The sequence below is a fragment of the Schistocerca piceifrons genome, chromosome 1 (genome assembly GCF_021461385.2).
Source record: "Schistocerca piceifrons isolate TAMUIC-IGC-003096 chromosome 1, iqSchPice1.1, whole genome shotgun sequence".
In the NCBI taxonomy this organism is placed as follows: domain Eukaryota; kingdom Metazoa; phylum Arthropoda; class Insecta; order Orthoptera; family Acrididae; genus Schistocerca; species Schistocerca piceifrons.
Genome location: NC_060138.1, coordinates 788813294 through 788830226, shown reverse-complemented (window position 1 = coordinate 788830226; position 16933 = coordinate 788813294).

Sequence of the window (16933 nt, the reverse complement as noted above, 5' to 3'; positions counted from 1 at the left end):
ACGCTCAGTATCTAATGTCACTAAACCCGATCCGCTGCATTTGGTGTCAGGTAACCTTGGCTCTACTTTGAAGTGTACATGGTAACGAATTTGTGGTAAAAAAAATTCGGGACGCTATCGCCAGCGACGCGCCGCGACCAACCCGCAGACAGCAGATGACAACCTGCAGCCAGCAGACAGTATTTCCATAGATTGGTGAGTGCAAATTAGTTCCAGATGTTTTTCCTTTTCAAACAACGCTCTTGCAGTGTAAAAAACAAACAATGTAAAGCTCTCATTCTTCAAAGAAATTTGACACTAGAACATTTCTTTTCGGATGTTGTTATATTTTTTTGTTATTTTGATCGAAATTGTAATCAAATTACTAATGTTACTTGTTATATAGGTCACTCTATGTTTCTGTGGTCATAGGAAGTATATTTGTGCAGATAACCATTTGTTAAACAGGAAAGCACCACAATGAAAATAGTAAGACACAAGGAGTTTCCATCCATAAGGCTATTCAGAGACTACTTAATCAGGTAGCCCAGTTGAAATCTGACAATAATGAATTGTTGAGTGGATTATCCGAGTATAGGTCGACATCTAGTGCAACCCCCCACCTCCTCCCTACACTACATTCCTCAGCAGCCACCCATGTGACTCCCTTCTCTGGCAAGCCAAGCGAGGATATATGAGCATTTTTTGCTGATTTGTTAGCAGCCACTAAACCGGGTTCCTGGTCAGATGAAAATATGTTGCAAATGACAAAATTACGGTTAATTGGGGAAGCTAAGGCGCGCATACTATATCACGAGGAGGTATGAAATGCATTATCTTTTGAATAATTGAAACAAGGTTTGTTCGAAAGGTTTAAAATGTAGAACAGTTGTCGTTTTTATAGGGAGTAATTGAACACCATGTCCTGAAGGCACAACAAAACAATAGAAAACTTTGTGGATAGAATACGAAAAGTTAATAGTAACATTTACCAATTGTCAGCCAGTGGTGAAGCAACAAATATATTCTGCAAGAAGCAGAGAATACGGCCTTAGATACTTTTTTGTGAGGATTGCCCCCCGAAACATCGCGCCATGTAAGGGCAGAATTTCCGAAGAATTTGATTGATGCAGTGAACATTGCTACATCATTAGAGAAAAGAAAAAAATGTATGTTCCACAGGGGTTCATTGTTTCAGATGCAATCTGCAAGGACACATCGCGAAAAACTGTCGCCAACCACTGTGTACAAATTGTCTAAGGGTGGGCCATACATATCGTGAGTGTAGCAGTACAGGAAAATTTGCAAACAGGGGTCCATTAAACAGGAACGGAAACCCCAGAACCGCTGCCAGGCGTTCCCATTAAAATTCTATGCTATTATTGCGCATGCAAAGGCGGAGTTACCACGCACTATTATCAGTCGACACTGGGGCTCACGTGTCAGTCCTATGTAAACAGCGCACTGAAGTCACGAGATATGACCCTCCAAGATATAAGTGGTATAGGTGGAGGTGACATATGCTCAGTAAGCTGTACGTCACTGACCTCTCACATTGAGGGTGTAAGATTCCACGGGAGGAGGTTGTGGGAGTCGTATCAGGGGTAAGCGACGAAGGGTTAGATTTCCTGAATAATCCATCACGCAATAATCAACCTCAGGCAGCAAACAGTGGAGCTTAGTGGAACATTGTTTCAGTTAGTTGACACAGCTGCCATGGACACTTTGCCTCAAGATCCCTCTCCCCAAAAAGAGGAATCAACTAAACTGCGAGCATTGTCCTTGAAGATAGATTTGCGCCACGAAATACCATTTGGTACAGTGGTGAGGTGTAAACAATAGGCATTGCAGATATTTTAACGTGTCTGGAACAGCTCATTATCGTACTTTTTTCAATGACGAGCGTAGAGAAGCGCTGGCTACCATTAACACTAGCAAAAGCTATAGCAGTTAAACCATCCTTGCCTATTTCAGGACCGAGTGTTGCTAATTCATGACATGAAGCAAGAGTTTTCTTAGGTAAAGCATTCTGACTGAGCACAGTTTCGTCAGTATTGTAAATGTTTCCGAGAGTATCATCTTCTTTCCTTGATACGACCATGAATTGGCTTTTCATACAAGATGGCACCTTGTGATCATTTCTCTGGAGACCACTTGTAAGCAAAATCATCTAGATCCGCGTTCATGGCCAGCTTCATAGTTTTATACCCTGTCGATACATCAGTAGAATCGAGCTTAATTATAAAATTTGTAATGCTTGTGTACTTTTATTATTTTTACATCCTTAATTGTCGGCTTACCAACCTTGTGCTTATTAGACAGCTTTTTTGCAGGTTCAGTTTCCTCTAAGACAGGGCAGGCCACATCGTGCCAAACTTCACGTCTTTGCTCGGTTTTTCTCGGGCGACATTTCATTTATTCAGATGCAGCCTTTTCCGATCGTCATAACTTTATGAGTTCAGCAGAATCTTGGTGGCAGCGCTCTGTACCCTTTGCTATTTGTTCGTGATATGAAGGACATTAGCAGGTCCAGTGGCTGTTTGCACAAAAGGGATCAGTCTAGCTATTATCATCACAATCCTTTAAAATGAATGGGAATGACTGAAGAAAGGGATGAGAATTCTCAAATCGCATAAGCGACGGGTATTGCACATTTGCTACGAAACAACATTACAATACCATGCAGAAAGAATTTAGAGATGTACTCGTAGTTGACAATAAAAGAGCAATAATTTACAATAATCGACAGATACGATTGATTGTTCTGTACATGAAGAAGCACTTTCTGCAAATTTTGCAGGCTTTGAGCACATGGAGAAATTATTGGTACAAATAGTAAGCTTTCTGAAGGTTCATGTGTCATTCCACTGACAATTGCAACAGTCTTCAGTGGAACTGAACAAAGAGTATGAAGACTTCAAACACTCTTGCAAAATACGTTGGTTAAGTCATGGCGCACGCCTGGAATGATTTATCGATCTAAAACTCACTATTGTTGAATTTAGGAAGGAAAATGTAGTGGAGGAACGAAAATTATAAAGTTCGGAATGGAGTGGAGACTTTGTCTTTTTAGTGGACTTGACTGCTCACTGCTCACAGTAAGACATTCCAATGTAACTTCTTTTTAATTTGATATGAACGCATTTAAAAACAAAATCCTGTTGCAGAAGGGAGTCATTCTTACAGTGCAGTTCCATAAGCTCATATGGCATTAAAGAAAACGCAAGTTTTGAAGAATTCATTGTAGCGTTGAATGAATTACAAGGATAGGTTTATAAACTTTTTGAGGACACTGTGAATTTTGCATCAATTTCCGAGACCATTTGCCGTTTCGGTTGGAAGCGTTCTTGTATATGTGCAGATGTAACTGGCTGACATGCACGGCACTTGTAGTTTTAATAGAAAATCTTTTTTACACTGTACAGTTTTCCATGGCGTCTCTATTGCTTCCCAAAGGCAGAGTTTTCAAGTCTCCATAATGAGGTTGCGAAAGTGCGAATACATGGCAACTTGAGTGTCAAACACTGTGAAAATATCTACATCTGTTATTGCATAATGAATAATTAAGTTTTTAGTTGAATACCTCATACAATGGTAACTGTGCCGTTACTCTTATTGTATGAAATGGTTTTGAAAAACAGAATTAATGAATCTTTTCTCTTTTATGTTTGTTAAAATCCACAGCTAATTTTTCTCAAGGTGCTATCACCAACAATAGCATACATATACCAACGTGAAGACATCAGTCCTACTCACGATGGATTAAAGATCCTTTTTTAATATTATGCGATAATACGTCTAAACAATGCTTAGTGTCTTTTTCTATGAGGCTGGATGCTCCAAGATAGCTGCCTATGTGCAATGGCAGTGTAAGGATTTATTGATATCGTTATTAATAAAAAACTGTACCTCTGACCTAATATGAATTGAAAAATACTACAATCGTTTTCACATTATTATGATTATTCTTTTTATACTTTTTGGAATATATGACTGTTGTAAGAACTTATATAATTTTTGTCATTAATCGCAGCTCTACAATAATTAGCGTACACAAATTGGCCAGGGCAACATTCTTCCTCTACAAAAGTTTTCAGGGCATGTGGCTTCAAAATTACTTTAAAAGGCATATGCACATTAACAGAATCCTTTGCCCAATTCCACAGCATCCTACTAGAGCGAGTTATATTCTGGGATAAAACATAACCTAGTCTTTTTTTAACTTATAATTTGATGGTAGTCTCATGTTATCCAGTTGGTGTTGTATATTTTTATGGATAATATACAGATTACATATTGGCTGTTAAGAAAAGGTATGCAATATTTTGAGAGGCAGCTGAGTGGATCAAAACAAGACAGAAATGTCCATTAAATATGGGCAATAACATGCATGTCTTAGGAGCTTTGGGCACTTGTTCATCTTCACTGCTGTGAAACACATCTAGGCTACTGTAGGTTCGTTGCTATTACAAACGATCTACAGAATGCATTAAACAAATGAGAACATATTCCTCTACTATTGATCACAGATACAACATGCAGTAAACATCTGTTAGTGTTGTTACTGTAAATCACACTCACAGTTCTAGGTAAGTGCAGCACCTTCATTATTTCTACTGTAACCAGTCTGTGTTTTGGTAAGTTAGTGAAATGTTTTGCATTGTAGTTTTATCTTTGGACTTAGCTGCATAATACAAGCCCATTACTCCACATAGGAAATGGAAGAATGGAAGACATGATCTTCTGTTATAATCTAGCAAACAGAAACAACTGCCAAGTCCATGCCCTGTATGCTGTAACATTTCCAGAAGGCACACCCAACATTTCACTACATTTTACAAGTTTGTCGAAAGAGAAATTGTTTCCATTACAAATAATATATGCACTGGACTTACCTAGCACTGTGAATATGGTTTTGAGTAACAACACTAACAGGTTTTCTGCACATGTACTGCATGGTCAAGAACAGAGGAACGTAACCTCATTTGTGTAAAGGCAGCACCAAACATGTGGTATTTGGGGAATACTGTATTACCGCTCGCTTACAGCCAGGTAGTGTATTAGGACCGCTTGCTGCTTGCCAACCTTATTCGAGTAGTGCTAGTCATATTTGCTACTTGTCGGTCTTTCGACCCACATCAAAGGAACCAAACATTCGTGAACCAGTGGGTTGGGTCTGCATCCAGACATTTGTGCTATTGTGATATGAAGGTGCTTAACAGCAGACAGGTATGTCTCTATGAACATTTGTAAACAGATACAGTTAAATTTGGGGTTAGGTTATATGTAAGGAATAATAAATTCTTTAATTAATAAGCTGTGTTATTTTTTGATTAAAAATGTAACATGTACGCATGTAAACAGATATGACTGTTAAAGTTTTGTGTTGTGAACAGTTCTATTTAATAACTTCACTGACATTTAAATAACTCTATCTTAGAGTACATGGATTGTTTTGTGTTCTTTGCCACAATGAAAATTTACTATCGTTGTTAAGTGTTATTCTGTAGACTTCTAACAAACCAGTGTGTTTTTTTATCTACAAAAAACTTGTGTCATTTCTAAATAACCAAACAGGTTATGTGCCCAGGTGTGCTACTGCTCAATTTTTTAAAGGAACTGAAGAAACACTATTTATATGTTTTGTACGTAAATGAAGCATAGGTTGGGAAGTTCGTGTATTCGGCTTTTATACATCAGTGTAACTTTTCAAATGAATTTCGACTATTGATTCGACAAGGGTAATAAGCATTGGTTTACCAGAAAGGCAATCAAATTGGAATACATTGAAATACAAAGCAAGTGTTTGTCTACTTGGTATTCCTGGAGCCCTTAACATTATTGAAGGTATGTTAGTTAAACCCATAGAACCTGCAAAAGGTGCTACTGCTCACATAACACACTAAATAATTGTCTTAAGGCTGACAACAATGCTTTAACTGTACTGACTATGAATATGACAGAGGAAGAAGTTGAGAAAGTAATGCGTCTTAATACCCCACGAGAAGTATGGGAATAACTGCATAAAATCTTTTATGATGTTTCTGAAGCTAAAGTTTATACATTTGTTTACGATTTTTGGGATATCTGAAACATTCTAGTGATGATACAGCAGCTCAAATTTCAAAGCTGAAAAATGTGTGGAATGATTTGAAGGAAGAAATGGCCAAAGATGCAGAAAATAATCCATAATTTCCTGATTTGTTTTTGATCCATAAAATTTTAGGCTCACTACCAGATGAGTATTTTTCATTTAAATCAAGTTGGATGTTTACGTCAAAAAGTGATAGGACTATTGATAACTTGACAACTCAACTTTGAGCATGTGAGAAACCTTTGTCAAATAAAGGAGGAGATTCTGCATCTCAAGAGGCTCTTATATGTAAATCGTTGAAATTGTCTTCTAAACACCACTGTAAGAAGCCAAATCATGTGATCAAGAAATGCTGGAAGTGGACTGAGGATGGCTGACCACAAAAGCCTTACAAACGTGATGTCAGAAGCCACTGAAACTTCAAATACGAACATGGTTCTTTTAGCTGAAACGTCTGTTGTTATGTCATCTGAGAGTGATACTGGTAGCTTGTCTGTAGATAATGATGCAACAAGTCATATTATCAATATTGACAATTTTTTCAAGACATTTGAACCATTTTCTACGACACATACACTTATATCAGCAGTTCGTGATTTTGTTGAAGTTGTTGGCAAGGGCACAATAGAAATGGAAGTAGTAGTCAATGGAAAATGGCACAAAATCACTTTGAGTGATGTATGGCATGTACCGAAAATTAAAAAGGATCTGCTTTCAGTCTTAGAAGAACAAGACAAAAATCGAGAAAGTACATTTTTATCCACAACAGAAAGGTTTTATTTTATAATTGGTGAAATCACACAACTAGTGGGCTATCGTGATCTGTATGGAAGACTGTTCAAGTTAATGATGAGAAGCATTCCTGCTAAAGTAAATGAAATCTGGTGAGAAAATTTACTACAGTTGTACCATGAAAGAGTTGGACATCAAAATAAATGACATGTCAAGATGTTAATCTCAAAGATCTTAGGCATAAACGTGGGATTAGCTCTGTGCACTGTGAAGGCTGTGTTTATGGAAAGCACATTGGGTTCCATTTGGCACCCGGAAGAGAACTTCTGAACCAGGAGAGCTGATTCACGTGATGTCTGGTATGCTTTTGAAAAGTCCTACTCTGAGTAACGCTATGTGGTATTAACTAAAGATAATTATAGTAAATTTCAAGCCGTTTACTTCTTCAAGGGAGACTCAGAAGTTCCTAATAAACTAAGACAATTTATAAATGAAACAAAGACTTCTAGGTATACAATTAAAAACTTTCTAAGTGATAATGAAGGAGAGTCAACAACAAACATATAAGGGAGATTTTACAGAGCGAAATCATAATAAAACGTTTTAATATGCCAAACCTCCACAGCAAAACAGATGCAGTGAATGAGAAAATCATACTCTTGTTGATACAGCCAGGGCTATAATGCATGCTCATGAAACATTCCTCAGTTGTTTTGGTCTGAAATGATAAATTCTGCAGCATACATCCTGAATCGAATGGGACCTTCCAGTATTTTAGGGATGTTTCCATATTAAATATGGTATCAAAAGAAGATTGGCGTGGGGCACCTACGCATAATAGAGTCTAAATTTTATGTTCATATTCCAAAACAGTTAACTCTGGAAACGGATTGAAAAGCAGTAAAGGGGATTCTGACTGGCTATGACCGTGGTGTGAAGAAAATGGTCTGTTAATGAGATCACAGTATGTCATTTTTGAAGAGAAAATTATGCGAAAGGAAAAACTAGTAGTCCCTGTGGATCTTGATCTCCCTCACTGGAAGTCTCAAGAGTCATCAAATGAAATTTTTTCCAAGAGAAAATGAGTTCGATAATTATGATTATTTACAGGATGAAACAGAAGAAAAATTAGAGAAAAATTAGTTTGATGATTATGATGATTTACAGGCTGAAACTGAAGAGAGATTAGAACAGTTTGACGATGAATTAGGCCACAACTGCGTGAACGTTTAAACCTTAAACGTTCAGAAAGACTATGTAATGCAGTTAATGATCTCTGAGGAGCCAGAATCTTATTGTGACATCATAAATTCGACTCAACAAGACGACTGGAAAGCAGCAATGGATCAAGAAATGGCTGTACATCAAGAAAATGGAACTTGGACATTGGAAAATTTATGTCCTGGATAGAGGACAGTTCCATGTAAGGGGATCTGTAAACTTAAAACGAATTCTGATGGGTCGGTTCACAGAGTCAAAGAAAGGATTTTCTCACAAGAAAAGGATTGATTATTGAGAGCTGGTTTCTCAGGATGGGACAGGGTAAGGTTACGATTGTGGATGCGGCCACAATCAGTTACTCTCGGTTGCACAACAAATATGTAAACTTTATTTAAATAAATTAAAATTTTAAAACAATCTATTAAAAACGCAATTGACTGTATGATGACTGAAGGCCTTATCACCAAAAATTCCACAATTTTAGGCTGAAGGCCACTAACAATAACCTCAAACAACAAACAGCTGAAGGCTTGAATTAGAAGTCAGAAAAACAGTTCCAAATCGCACATAATAAGATAAGTACTTCATTTTAAAACAAACTGTAAGATGGCTGAAGGCCTTATTATAAAAGAAGTGAAATTATCAGTTGGCTGAAGGCCACAAACAATTTCAAATAACAAATGGCTGTAGGCCTGAATTAGAAGTCAGGAAAATAATTCTAAATAGCACACATCTCAACAAATACGTTGCTTTTAAAGCAAGTTTGCTTAAGAAACTTACTGTAACATGGCTCAAGGCCTTATTACGAAAGAAGTGGTATTATTGCTCAGGTGAAGGCCACACACAACTTCAAATAACAAATGGCTGAAGACCTGAATTAGAAGTCAGAAGAACAATTCCACATGGCACACATTTTAACAAATACTTAGCTTTTAAAACAAATTTGCTTTAAAAAAATTGTTGTAACACGGCTGAAGGCCTTATCGCCAAAGAGGTGAAATTATTGCTCAGCTGAAGGCCACATCAACAATAATCAGAAAATTACGAATATCCTTAAAACAAACATCACAATCTAAGGAATCAGTACAAGCAGTTCTCAGCAAGTGTTCCAAGGGTCGGCCTAACATGAGGTAAGGTGAGACAGGCAGCCAAGAGTTGCACTCACTTAACAGGATTCAAACTAGCGGCAGTTTAAGCGCCGACCGACCGACTAAACACTCCGCCTAACGTCCAATCACTGGTACAGCGATCGAATATTTTTAGGCAAGGCCGAAGAGTCAGACAGCACTACGTCTTCAGAAAACACCAAGGACGAAGGAAACACTAGAACCAAGGCAGACCTGCCAAAAAAAAAAAAAATGCACAGTACAATACAAGAGGCTGTCAAACTACACGCCATGTCAGACAGCATCAACACGATGTGGAAAGGTACACTGCCGGAAAAGTATTCTAACCTCCAGGACAGGTAACTGGGACGTTAGCGCCCATAAGGCAGAAAAATACCGCTGGTTGCACTTCACTAATAACAAAAATACAAAATTCAGTTATGAGTAACAAATAGAGAAGACAGTTGCAATATTTCACTGCCTTGAAACACTTCACTCCCTGGGAGCAACAACTCGTCGACCAAAGGCGAGATCTCAGAATAGTTGAGGTTGCATTTGCAGTTAACTCTTCACTCAACTTAAACGTCCAGGGTTCGGTGTGCAACGAAGTCGTCGCTCTCGCATCTACGCCTCCTCGATCTGGCAGTGGCTCCAGCTTGCCCTGGTTCTGCACGGACCTGCTCGCTGCTGCGCCCCAAACGACTGATCTCCGTTCACAACTCTCTCCACCAAATCCAGAACGCAGACAGCATTAAAATAAATGCTCATTCAGAACCACAAAATACACACAGATCTGGGAAAACAATTCCACCAACAAATCACAATACTGAAACCAGTCACTGTAAAAAAAAAAAAAAAAAAAAAAAGGACGAATTATAAGTCGGCACAAACGCAAAGAAGCCAGAAGTGGTCGGAAGACCAAATGCTCGTCGTCCGCTGCGACGACCTACCGAACGACCAACCAACGGTCGTCTCCACTAAAGTCAGGCACGGGAAGATCCCAGTATAAATCGTCAACTGGCAACTTATTGCCATGAGGTCACTTCGACAGGCGGACAAACACACACACACACACACACACACACACACACACACACATACACAAGTGAAAGTTGCACTACTCGAGTATTACGGTCCATTCAACTAAAACCCGCTGAATCCGATCCTTGACGTGGTCGTGCACTCTCGCGACCACATCCTTCTGTCGGACAGTGGATGTGTGTCACCAACGGTCGGGCGAGTACTGGCTGTCCGGGCCTCACTGCTGCTCCCTTGCAACTCAACTTGCTCGACACACGACGACCCGGAGAGGCTACTCCAAAGATGGTACTACAGTACGCGTTATCGATAAGCACCGCTGCTTCCACTCACGGACAGAAAAGGCGAGCAAACGTAGTGGCGCCAGTGAACACACTAAGAAAACGAGATGCCACTATCGCTATTACAAGATGCCAAGCTATGAAAGACATCAATGCGAGCCGCACATGGGTCAATTATCAACAAACTTTTAGCCCTGTGGCAAAGATGTCGACTATTCGAGCATTACTAAGCATTGCAGCCAAAGAGAATATGAAAGTTGCACAGATATATGTGACTACTGCCTTTCTTTATAGTGACCTGAAGGAAATATTGTTTATGATACAACCTGAAGGTTATAGTGATGGTGATAGAAAAGTATGTTCATTAATGAAAAGGTTATATAGCCTGAAACAGGCTCCCTGCTGCTGAAATGAGAGATTCAGTAGCTATGTGACGGAATTAAGATATAAGAGAAGTGAAGGTGATCCTTACCTCTTTATGAGACAGAAAGGTTCTTATGTTTTATTCATGCACTAAGTTGATGATGGATGGATTGTGCCACACAATGACAGTGAACTTAAAGAATATGTTGAAGATCTTGAAACAGAATTCGAAATAAAATCAAAGCCAGTATCATATTTCTTAGACTTGGAAATTGATATAAAAGAAGGTGGGTCCAATCAAGTCAGACTTACTACACCAAGAACGTTTTGGAGTGCTTTGGCATGATTGATTGTAGAGCTGTAACAATTGCAACTATCAAGGATAACTACATAGAAGAGAACTATATCAACATTGAATATTCTTATAGACAAGCAGTTGAATCCTTGATACACCTGATGTGCGGGACAGGACCAGACTTAGTACATGCTGTAGGAATACTACCTAGCTGTCTTGAAAATCCAACATAGTGTGATGTAATAGGAGTAAAAAGAATTTTTCGCTATTTGAGAGGCACATGTGACTATGGACTTATTTACAAAAGCAGTAAATACAAAGGCATTCTTCAATGTTATGGTGATGCTGATCATGTAGGTGATTTAGGGACTGGGTGATCCACCTCAGGTACTCTCTGCCATACTTTGGTGCACCTCTCAATTGGATGAGTCAGCGACAAAGTTCAGTTGCAATCTCTACTACAGAAGGTGAAGTTGTAGTAGCTAATGAAGCAGCACAAGAAATGTTCTGGATGAAGAGACTCTTAACTGAACTTTGCTATCTGAAGGACTGAAACCTTGCCTACAAGTGGACAATAAAGCTTTTGTTCAACTCGCACAGAATCCTGAATTTCACTGACAGACAATACATATTCGTCTCAGACACTTCTTTCTTTGAGAATTAGTTACAGCCGGTGAAATTACCATTTCAAGAGTAGATGCAGAAAATCATCTTGTGGATTTATTAACAAAACCATTATTTGCTGCCTGACTAAATACATTGTACAAAACATGAGAGTGTGTAAGTTATTAAATAAGGGAGAGTATTAAAATTTTGCATTGTGAACAGTTTTATTTGATAACTTCACTGTCTTACCAGACACATATTGTTTTGTGCTATTTAGCTGCATTGGAAATTTATTATCATTGTTAAACATTATTCTGTAGATTTCTACTAAACCACTAAACCAGAGTGTTTTTTGTCTACAAAAATCTGGTGTCATTCCTAAATAACCAAACAATGAGTAACTAGTATTTTGTAATATTATGTAAGTACTGTAAATTAGTTCTCATATTTATTTTTTGCATATATGTCAGACAGTTATTCATTATTATTAGCCTGGTGTAGTGCACAATCAGAAATTGTAAACACATGTAATGTACAATGTGTTTAAATCACTGTGAGTGATTCAAGTTTTGCATTTATGAATAATAAGTTTAGTAATGTGAATTAGCAATTCATTAAAAATATTGTTTATCATATTCCATTTTTTCTGTTATAGTTACGGAATAGTCTAACAAAATTGTTTTAAAATTTCTAGGACATTATAAAACCTGTAATCTGGAATACTTTGTCGCCATGTCATTCAGATAGGGATATAGTTCACAATGTGTGGAAGAGAATTGAGATAAACATGGAAATGAAATTTTCTGTGCAAGAGCTTAAGAAAAAAAAGTTTATAACATGCTTGCAAAAAATAAAGGATCATGTGGAAAGTGGAACCAGAATAGATGACCTTTACACACCAACACAGTTTGCCTGCAAAACCATGGCAGGTTGAGAGGTAATTATATTTTTGACAGTATAGTTGACTAATACTACAGTACATGTAAATTAGCATTTTCTGTTTTTGCAGTGTTTCGACCTGTTAAGTGATCAGAACTCACATTTTTTGTTGTGGGCAGTGAAGTTCATTACGTTCACTTCATTGAACTATTATTTAGGAAGAGTTTCCTCTCACTGAGTGTACTTCAACATATGTGTAGTCTCAACTGTTGTTCCCTCACTAGTTTTGCATTACTGACTAGGATGTGAGCTTATGCAAAGTATGTCATTCTGACGAATGAGCTGCTTAATGATGAATCTAATTGTCATAGTGCCTAGCATACTATTGTGATTCACTTACCTTGTATGCCAAAATGCTTAGTAGACATTACTTCATTAGTTGTAAGTTAACATGCTCTTCGGAAATTTTGTTTCACACTGAATCAATACCTAACTCTCTTCTAAACTCATTATTTTGTATTCTGTGGTTATTTCGAAACTAATTAAACAATTATTAATATTCAGGCACCAGTGCAGTGGAGAAAATTCAAACATTGTCGTGATTATTTTCCATGCTGTCTGTCCCCAGAGTAGTACATTGTGCTTCACTTACATGCTTCTGATATTGTAATGTTTTAGGACATGGAATTTGTAGATACTACTAATGATGATGAGACAGTAGCTGGTGTCATACCACAGCCTGGAGAATAGTCTGGTATTGAAAATGAAGGTATGTTTACTAAACAAACAGAACACAGCATGTTGTTATCAATGGAGAGACGTCTACAGACGTTAAAGTAACCTCTGGCGTGCCACAGGGGAGTGTTATGGGACCATTGCTTTTCACAATATATATATAAATGACCTAGTAGATAGTGTTGGAAGTTCCATGCGGCTTTTCGCGGATGATGCTGTAGTATACAGAGAAGTTGCTGCATTAGAAAATTGTAGCGAAATACAGGAAGATCTGCAGCGGATAGGCACTTGGTGCAGGGACAAATGTAATGTATTGCGAATACATAGAAAGAAGGATCCTTTATTGTATGATTATATGATAGCGGAACAAACACTGGTAGCAGTTACTTCTGTAAAATATCTGGGAGTATGCGTACGGAACGATTTGAAGTGGAATGATCATATAAAACTAATTGTTGGTAAGGCGGGTACCAGGTTGAGATTCATTGGGAGAGTGCTTAGAAAATGTAGTCCATCAACAAAGGAGGTGGCTTACAAAACACTCGTTCGACCTATACTTGAGTATTGCTCATCAGTGTGGGATCCGTACCAGGTCGGGTTGACGGAGGAGATAGAGAAGATCCAAAGAAGAGCGGCACGTTTCGTCACTGGGTTATTTGGTAACCGTGATAGCGTTACGGAGATGTTTAATAAACTCAAGTGGCAGACTCTGCAAGAGAGGCGCTCTGCATCGCGGTGTAGCTTGCTCGCCAGGTTTCGAGAGGGTGCGTTTCTGGATGAGGTATCGAATATATTGCTTCCCCCTACTTATACTTCCCGAGGAGATCACGAATGTAAAATTAGAGAGATTAGAGCGCGCACGGAGGCTTTCAGACAGTCGTTCTTCCCGCGAACCATACGCGACTGGAACAGGAAAGGGAGGTAATGACAGTGGCACGTAAAGTGCCCTCCGCCACACACCGTTGGGTGGCTTGCGGAGTATCAATGTAGATGTAGATGTAGATGTAGAACAAACAGTTGCAATAAATTACTGCTAGTGACTGCAGTGGTCAACTGATATTGTTTTAAGCTGCTTTTCTTACAACATTGGTGTTACTGTCATTTGCTCATGTTTATAAAACATCCAGCCAAAAAGAAGAGAAAAGTTAATGAGGCAGAGGACATCAAGTTGAAAATGAACCAGGCATTTTCTTTGCTTCAAGCAGTAGCACCTCAAAAGCAAAGGAATGTGTGTAAAATGTTTGGTGATTTTGTGACAACTGAACTACAGCCGATGGATGAGGAGATGTGGAAAGTTTCCATACAGCATATAAATAATGCTCTTTTTGATACACAGAGGATGAAGTCTGCAAAGAGAGGTGGGCACAGCAGTGATATTGGACATGTACAGTATTACAATCATGATTACTCTGGAAATGTGACTGAATATATCACAACTGATGAAGATGATATTGTTAAATAACATAGTTTTGTGTCCACTGTAAAATGTTTCTCTTGCATATCCCTGTTCTGCTTTGATGATTGCACTGGAAATCTCAACTTCTTCCCTGGTGCGAAGATCTTATCAACCGAGATTGCGGCTACAATCTCAGCAAGGCATGGGACCCGGCACTGAATGTAATTAAGAAGACTCTCAGCAAAAAAATACGAACTGGCGACCAAGGCGGAAATAGCAAACACATCGACGCTACGACAGATTCCGACGCCCACATCTTCGCGACCGCCGTCGTGCGGCCGCGGGCGCGGCCCGCGGGGGGAGGGGATTTAAATCGGCCGCCCGCCCTCAGGAGCTCAGTTCGTCAGCGCACCTGACGATGGCGACATGTCTGATCGCCGAAATATTGTGCCCGTTGGACACTATAAACCGGCAGTATACCCGTGAACTGTTCGAGCAACATTTGGAATGAAAATATCAGTAGCAATTTTTATTCGAGCTTTAGATAAATCGTGGGGAAAGGAATTGATACAAATCTAATAATGTATGTAGGTGAAGATAACTCTAAGTGATTAATATGAAATTTAAATCAATTAGAAAAAAAACAATAAAACTTTCAAAGATACATTTCTCAACACGAGCTGTATGATAGAGACTAATGGAATACAACCTGATTCAGGAAGAATACAAGATTTATAGAGGTGTCTAGAGCCAAAGAATAGAGGAGGTTTATGAAGAACAGGGCACAAAGGATCAGATATTATTAAACCTAAAGCAAAGTTGGCATGAGAAACTCTCAGTAACATTAAGCAAGCTCTATTAGAAGCTAATCACCATCATCATGACTTAAGCGCTTAAACTGGTAACATATGCATCAGAATACGGTCTGAGTCATGAACTGTTTCCAGAAGAATGGGATCCAGACAAAGTTGAACACTAAATTTTCGCTTGTCACCATATTAGTAAGCATGAACTGAAGTAATCAGTGACTGAAAAAGAACTTCTGTCTATTGTCTAGAGTTTACAAAAATTTAAGATTTTAATATGGGGTTCTAAAATAATAATGAATACAGACTGTGAAACATTAGCATTTTAATGGAAAATAGCTTACTATTTTATAGCTGAATGAGATGGGTATTACTTTTACAGGAACTTAAATTAGAATTTTATTACATTAGAGACTCACTGAATATGATACCTGGTCGATTTGTATGACAAATGAAAGTAGAACTGTAGGTCCTAAAGCCACATTTAGAGTTAATTTTATGTTATAATGAGGAAAGATTCCTAGTTCGAAGAATAAAGGAGCACTTAAGATCTAATGAATAGTTTGGTCCTATTTCTTCAACCTGGAATTAAGGAATATCGTCTCAAAAGGATAAAAACAAAGGTTTTTGTTAACTGGTGAAAATTTAGTTTCGGGAGTATATGTGAAACACAGCATTTTGCGTGCTGGTTTCATCAGTGACTAGAATGTTTTATCATTCTGAGGCTGACAACAAGGAAAGTCTGTATAAAATGTTGTTGGTATTATAAAAACAGTGACTGGCAGCACGGCACCCTGACTACTTTGGATGTCTCTCTTTATTGACCTGTTAACGGTTTTTAATGAACTGTTAGAGATTCTGTGGTGTGTATCGATGTACAGTGCAGTGCACTTGCGGCAAAGCAACAGGAAACACATCGGCCAAGGAGGTCTGTGACCAGTAAACAGGACTGTGGCCTGGGTGGTGCAAGATTCTCAGAAGCGATTATTCCCAAGAATCTACAGGGGACGGCAAGCAATGTCCCTCCTCAAGACTGCTTGCGCCTAAAGCTCTGTCAAGGGCAGATGGTGCTGTGCGCTGGGTTTAGGGTGCCTTTCAATGTTTTCTGTCTTCTTTTGAAGATTAGCATCCGCAGCTTGTAGAAATGGGAGGCCACTGGAAAGAAACTCCAGCCTCATAATGGTCCTCCCTGAATGTCATGAACTCAGTTTTGAGGCTACCGGTGGGAGAATATGCAGTTGGCGTAAAGATGTACGTCATATGGCAGAGTTGAAATGAATGTTTTTTGGCAACAGGGGGGAATTTCATGTGGTCATTGAAGGTTGGATAGAGACGTGCTATGTTTAGCGACATTGTCTATTGGAGGGAATCCTCATGGTAGGGCCCCAGTGGTTGGTAATTT